Source organism: Oncorhynchus keta, chromosome 29 (assembly GCF_023373465.1).
Source record: "Oncorhynchus keta strain PuntledgeMale-10-30-2019 chromosome 29, Oket_V2, whole genome shotgun sequence".
Lineage (NCBI taxonomy): Eukaryota > Metazoa > Chordata > Actinopteri > Salmoniformes > Salmonidae > Oncorhynchus > Oncorhynchus keta.
The window spans coordinates 36,517,993-36,525,693 of record NC_068449.1 but is presented as its reverse complement, the minus strand read 5'-3'; the positions used below and the strand labels follow the sequence as shown (position 1 = coordinate 36,525,693).

At 43.5% G+C, this 7,701-nt stretch overlaps 1 pseudogene; it reads right to left on the bottom strand.

Annotated features, from left to right (window-relative positions):
* Positions 1-1,354: 1,354 nt before the first annotated feature.
* On the bottom strand, positions 1,355-6,793 carry LOC118361834 (zinc transporter 1-like; annotated as a pseudogene).
* Positions 6,794-7,701: the final 908 nt, after the last annotated feature.

Genomic DNA, 7,701 nt, shown 5'->3' with positions numbered 1-7,701 from the left:
ATAAACAAACGTACAGTCAATAACAATAGGGAAAGAATCTGTATACAGTGTGTGAAAATGAGGTAAGATTAGGGAGCTAAGGCAATAAATAGGCCGTAGTGGCGACGTAATTACAATTTAGCATTTAAACACTGGAGTGATAGATGTGCAGAAGATGAATGTGCAAGGAGAGATACTGGGGTGCAAAGGAGCAAAAAACAATATGGGGATGAGATAGTTGGATGGGCTATTTACAGATTGGCTATGTACAGGTGCAGTGAGTGATCTGTGAGCTTTTTTATTATTATTATTTTTTATTTCACCTTTATTTAACCAGGTAGGCTAGTTGAGAACAAGTTCTCATTTGCAACTGCGACCTGGCCAAGATAAAGCATAGCAGTGTGAACAGACAACACAGAGTTACACATGGAGTAAACAATTAACAAGTCAATAACACAGTAGAAAAAAAGGGGCAGTCTATATACAATGTGTGCAAAAGGCATGAGGAGGTAGACGAATAATTACAATTTTGCAGATTAACACTGGAGTGATAAATGATCAGATGGTCATGTACAGGTAGAGATATTGGTGTGCAAAAGAGCAGAAAAATAAATAAAAACAGTATAAAAACAGTATGGGAATGAGGTAGGTGAAAATGGGTGGGCTATTTACCAATAGGGCGGCAGCGTAGCCTAGTGGTTAGAGCGTTGGACTAGTAACCGGAAGGTTGCGAGTTCAAACCCCCGAGCTGACAAGGTGACAAGGTACAAATCTGTCGTTCTGCCCCTGAACAGGCAGTTAACCCAGGCCGTCATTGAAAATAAGAATGTGTTCTTAACTGACTTGCCTGGTTAAATAAAGGTTAAAAAAAATAAAAATAGACTATGTACAGCTGCAGTGATCGGTTAGCTGCTCAGCTGATGTTTGAAGTTGGTGAGTGAGATAAAATTCTCCAACTTCAGCGATTTTTGCAGTTCGTTCCAGTCACAGGCAGCAGAGTACTGGAACGAAAGGTGGCCAAATGAGAGTTGCATACTCAAGTTGTCTGCAAAGCCTATAGACACAATTGTGACTGACTATTCAATGACAAAGGCAACTAAAGAGCTCATAAAGCCATGGCAGAGGCTGTAATAGTACTTGTTTTCTCAGCCTACACCAACTCCTTCACATAGACACAGTAGGCAGAATATCCAGACACTAGGAATGTAATTGGACGAGTATCACTTTCGACGCCTCCTGCTGTGGCATACAGTGTGCTATAAAGTTCAATTAAACCTCTCGACAAGTTTCAAGTTCCCAATGTATAGATACATTCATTATTACAATGAGGGTTCTGCCTCTGTATAAAAGGCAGGCCTGGGGCTCTGCGTGGCTGTTAGCTTGATGGTAGCTGTAAAGGGTGACTGTTGTATTGAGGATGACTGGTGTTGTGATACTGAGAGAAAACAACCTCTTCTCCAGCCGGGCCTCTTGGCGCTGTTCTGTCAAAGCTTCCACAGCACAGCTTCGGGCCACACTGCGTCCGACAGGAGAGCTCACACATGTAAATACACTGAACAAAGAAATGAACACAACATGAAACAATTTCAAAGATTTTGACTGGGTTACAGTGCATATAAGGAAATCAGTCCATTTAAAGAAATTAATTTAGGGCCCTAATTTATGGATTTCACATGACTGGAAATACAGACATGCATCTGTTGGTCACAGATACCTTTAAAAAAAAGTAGGGGCGTGGATCAGAAAACCAGTCAATATTTGGTCTGACCACCATTTTCCTCATGCAGTGTGAAACATCTCCTTCGCATAGAGTTGATCAGGCTGTTAATTGTGACCTATGGAATGTTGTCCCACTCTTCTTCAATGGCTGTGCAAAGTTGCTGGATATTGGCGGGAACTGGAACAGGCTGTCGAACGCATTGATCCAGAGCATCCCAAACATGCTCAATGGGTGACATGTCTGGTGAGTATGCAGTCCATGGATGAAATGGGACATTTTCAGCTTCCGGGAATTGTGTACAGATCCTTGAAACATGGGGGGGCTGTGCATTATTATAGTGAAACATGAAGTGATGGTGGTGGATGAATTGCATGACATTTGGCCTCAGGATCTCATCACGGTATCTCTGTGTATTCAAATTACCATCAATAAAATGCAATTGTGTTTGTTGTCCATAGCTTATGCCTGCCCATGCCATAACCCCACTGCCACCATGGGGCACTTTGCTCACAACGTTGACATCAGCAAACTGCTCGCCCACACAACACCATACATGCTGTCTGCCATCTGCCCAGTACAGTTAAAACCGGGATTCATCCGTGAAGAGCACAGTTCTCCAGCTTGCCAGTGGCCATCGAAGGTGAGCATTTGCCCACTGAAGTCAGTTATGATGCAGAACTGCAGTTCTGGTTAGCTCAGACGGGTCTCAGACGATCCCGCAGGTGAAGAAGCCGGGTATGGACGTTCTGGGATCAAATCTCTAGCCACTTTAATAATAAAAAATTGGATGTAATAAATGTATCACTAGTCACTTTAAACAATGCTACTTTATATAATGTTTACATACCCTACATTACTCATCTCATATGTATATACTGTACTCTATATCATCTACTGCATCTTGCCTATGCCGCTCGGCCATCTCTCATCCATATATTTATATGTACATATTCTTATTCATTCCTTTACACTTGTGTGTGTATATAAGGTAGTTGTTGTGAAATTGTTAGATGACAAGCATTTCGCTACACTCGCATTAACATCTGCTAATCATGTGTGTGACCAATAAAATTTGATTTGATTTTGGCTGGCACGGCTACACGTGGTCTGCGGTTGTGAGGCTGGTTGGACGTACTGCCAAATTCTCTTAAACAACGTTGGAGGCGACTTTTGGTAAAGCAATTAACATTCAATTATCTGGCAGCAGCTCTGGTAGATATTCCTGCAGTCAGCATGCCAATTGCACGCTCTCAATTGCACATCTGTGACGGTGTGTTGTGTGACAAAACTGCACATTTTAGAGTGTCCTTTTATTGTCCCCAACACAACACGCACCTGTGTAATGATCATGCTGTTTAATCAGCTTCTTGACATGCCAGATCTGTCAGGTGGATGGAATATCTTGGCAAAGGAATAATGCTCAATGTTCAACATTTTGGCGAAATAAGATTTTTGTGTGTACAGAAACCTTCTGGGATCTTTTATTTCAGCTCATGAAACATGGGACCAACACTTTAAATGTTGCATTTATATTTTTGTTCAGTGTATCAGATACAAAGTTAACGGTAATAAACTTTGGTTGAAACCGTTGTGGCATGGATACCCTCTCCATGAAAGAGACCTTTGATTTGCTTGGCCACATCCATGTAGGAAGCATTTGATGTGTGCTGTGGGAATGATCCTGCTCTCTGCCAGCTGCTAGATGTGTAAGTCGTGGACAGCCAACACACCATCTAGGCTCCTGACCCTCCCCAGCAGCCGGTGCATGTTTATCTGTTTTGGAACAGTCTGCAGGAGGATGGGGGCTGACTCCTTCAGGTACAGAGCAATATGGCCAACATGATGACGCAGAGTATGGGGCCGAGGTAAAGCCGCCAGCAAGGCCCAGCGAGGTGCACTGTAGTCTGGGTACTACTACCAAGCATGGTGACCAGCGTAGCATTGACATGTTGTTGGTGGTTAATGTAGTCATGGCTGTTGTAGCCTGGGTTGACACAGGTCTCTCCAGCATGACAAGGCCTCCACATGTAGGTGAAGATGAGAGCGTTGACCACAATGATGACAGAGCCGAGGGCATAACCTAGGCTGTGGAGGAAAACACCCTGCATGTTGAGCTGTGAATTGGAGTCATGATGGCTCTCATTCAACTCCTCCAGGGAGATTTCCTTCCTGTGGACCTCAAGGTTGTCCTTATTGGGGATTTCTGTATGGAAAATAAGACCTGATTTGTGCTTTCATTCTACTCCTTGTAATCTGTGCCATATATTTGGCATATGACATGGAGTACAAGTAGTGGAATGTCAGCACAAACAGGTAAACTAACTTCCAGACTAAACGTAAGAATCCTGAATGATGAGTATAATACAGGCCTTGTATAAATAACCTTCTATATTTTAAAATTCATATACAGTGCCTTCGGAAAGTATTCAGACCCCTTGACTTTTTTCCACATTTTGTTACGTTACAGCCTTATTCTAAAATGGATTAAATAAATAAACAATCCTCAGCAATCTACACACAGTTTGCAAATGTATTAAAAAATGACCGTATTTTTCTTAAGTATTCAGACCCTTTGCTATAAGACTCGAAATTACATTTACATTACATTTAAGTCATTTAGCAGACGCTCTTATCCAGAGCGACTTACAAATTGGTGCATTCACCTTATGACATCCAGTGGAACAGCCACTTTACAATAGTGCATCTAAATCTTTTAAGGGGGGAGAAGGATTACTTTATCCTATCCTAGGTATTCCTTAAAGAGGTGGGGTTTCAGGTGTCTCCGGAAGGTGGTGATTGACTCCGCTGTCCTGGCGTCGTGAGGGAGTTTGTTCCACCATTGGGGGGCCAGAGCAGCGAACAGTTTTGACTGGGCTGAGCAGGAACTGTACTTCCTCAGTGGTAGGGAGGCGAGCAGGCCAGAGGTGGATGAACGCAGTGCCCTTGTTTGGGTGTAGGGCCTGATCAGAGCCTGGAGGTACTGAGGTGCTGTTCCCCTCACAGCTCCGTAGGCAAGCACCATGGTCTTGTAGCGGATGCGAGCTTCAACTGGAAGCCAGTGGAGAGAGCGGAGGAGCGGGGTGACGTGAGAGAACTTGGGAAGGTTGAACACCAGACGGGCTTTTGAGCCCAGGTGCACCCTGTTTCCATTGATCATCCTTGAGATGTTTCTACAACTTGATTGGAGTCCACCTGTGGTAAATTCAATTGATTGGACATGATTTGGAAAGGCACACACCTGTCTATATAAGGTTGCACAGTTGACAGTGCATGTCAGAGCAAAAACCAAGCCATGGGGTCGAAGGAATTGTCCGTAGACCGTCGAGACACGATTGTGTCGAGCCACAGATCTGGGGAAGGGTACCAAAAATATTCTGCAGGGTTGAAGGTCCCTGAGAACACAGTGGCCTCCCATCATTCTTAAATGGAAGAAGTTTGTAACCACCAAGACTCTTCCTAGAGCTGGCCGCCTGGCCAAACTGAGCAATGGGGGGGAGAAGGGCCTTGGTAAGGGAGGTGACCAAGAACCCAATGGTCACTCTGACAGAGCTCTAGAGTTCCTCTGTGGAGATGGTTGTCCTTCTGGAAGGTTCTCCCATCTCTGCAGCACTCGACCAATCAGGCCTTTACGGTAGAGTGGCCAGACGGAAGCCAGCCCTCAGTAAAAGGCACATGACAGCCCGCTTGGAGTTTTCCAAATGGCATCTAAAGACTCTCAGACCATGAGAATCAAGATTCTCTGGTCTGATGAAACCAAGAACTCTTTGGTGGCCTGAATGTCAAGAGTCACGTCAGGAGGAAACATGGCCCCATCCCTACGGTGAAGCATGGTGGTGGCAGCATCATGCTGTGGAGTTGTTTTCAACGGCAGGGACCGGAAGACTAGTCAAGATCAAAACAAAGTACAGAGAGCTCCTTGATGAAAACCTGATCCAGAGCTCTCAGGACCTCAGACTGGGGCGAAGGTTCACCTTCCGACAGGACAACGACCCTAAACACACAGCCAAGAGAATGCAGGAGTGGCTTCGGGACAAGTCTCTGAATGGAATGTCCTTGAGAGGCCCAGCCAGAGCCTGGACTTAAAACTGATGGAACATCTCTGGAGAGACCTGAAAATAGCTGTGCAGTAACTCTCCCCATCCAACCTGACAGAACTTGAGAGGATCTACAGAGAAGAATGGGAGAAACTCCCCAAACTTTATAAAGCCTCGTTATTGTGTTACTATTTCTTACTTTAGTTTATTCCATTTTTGATGTACTTTTTTAGGAAATATTTTCTTACTTTCAAAAAATGCACTCATGGAATTAACAAACTTCACAAATACGAGAGAGTATTATGGAGAAAATCTGTTGAAGATGAGACCAGTAGACCTATGCTGTTTGATTGCATTCTGAAGACAAGGAATCTCAGAGCAGGTCCTGGAGGAGATCATGGTCTGTCTGTTGAATTTACCTCTCTTAATAATTACAGGCTATAATCATTAACACAAAGTTTAGTTTAAGGAAGTGAATTTACCACTGTTTAAGCAGTTTGAAATATAGCTGACAACAAAGAACAAAATCCTGCAAATATATATATATTTTTATGAACATATGGTAATAGTTAGAGGGGAAATGGGGGTAGGCCTTCGGAAACTACTCAGCAGACCCCTCGACTTTTCCCACATTTTGTTACATTGCAGCCTTATTCTAAAATTAATTAAATCATTTTTCCCCCCTCAACAAAATACCCCATAATGACAAAGCAAAAACAGGTTTGCTAACTGAAATATAACCTTTATATAAGTATTCACACCCTTTACTCAGTACTTTGTTGCAGCACCTTTGGCACCTTAAGTCTTCTTGGGTATGACGCTACAAGCTTGGCACACCTGCATTTGGGAAGGAGGTAGTCAATATGCGGGGGTAGAGGTTAGTTGAGGTAATATGTACTACATGTAGATAGGGGTAAAGTGACTATGCATGGATAATAAAAAGGGAGTAGCAGCAGTGTGAGAAAGACTGGGCTTTTGAAGAGTGCCTGTGTTGAAACACAACAACCTCACCAATACCCACAGCACAGACACCCTTCAACACAGTGTCCCCACCTTCCATGCTCTCCCTCTATCCCTCTGTTGACATCGATGCACATATACTGTATGTCACACACCACATAGCTATATTTTTATGTACATTTTTCAGGGAACTTGATCATTTGTGTGTAGAAGTGGGACTCTGTATCTATGTATCTGGTGTTGGAGAGTAATCTGTCTGTCCCCAGGTTTCACTCCTCTAATCCTGGCTGCTACATCGGGTTTTTCTTTATTTTTACTATTTTCTACATTGTAGAATAATAGTGAAATAACACATATGGAATCATGTTGTAACCAAAAAAGTGTTAAAAGTAGCCACCCTTTGCCTTGATGACCACTTTGCACACTCTTGACATTCTCTCAACCAGCTTCACCTGGAATGCTTTTCCAACAGTCTTGAAGGAGTTCCCACATATGCTGAACACTTGTTGGCTGCTTTTCCTTCAAACTGCGGTCCAACTCATCCCAAACCATCTCAATTGTGTTGAGGTTGGGTGATTGTGGAGGCCAGGTCATCTGATGCAGCACTCCATCACTCTCCTTCAAATAGCCCTTAGACATCCTGGAGGTGTGTTGGGTCATCCTGTTGAAAAACAAATGATAGTCCATGACCAATTGAGTGACTCTTATTTTGAAATCTGAAATCGCGACTTTTATTTTAGTATGGCAAATCGAGGGACTATTGTTTTGAAATTGGAAATGGCATCACTTTTATTTTGGCATGACAAATTGGGGGACTCTTATTTTAAAGTGTGTTGGATCCAGCTCATAGTTATATCCTCCTGGATGCTGGATGTAACTGAGCTGGATGCTGTATGTACTGTAACTCTAAGCCCGATGCTGGCTGTAACTCTGAGCCAGCTACTGGACAGTTGGTAGAGCCGGGTGCTAGCAATGCCAGGGTTGTGGGTTTGATTCCCATGGGGAACC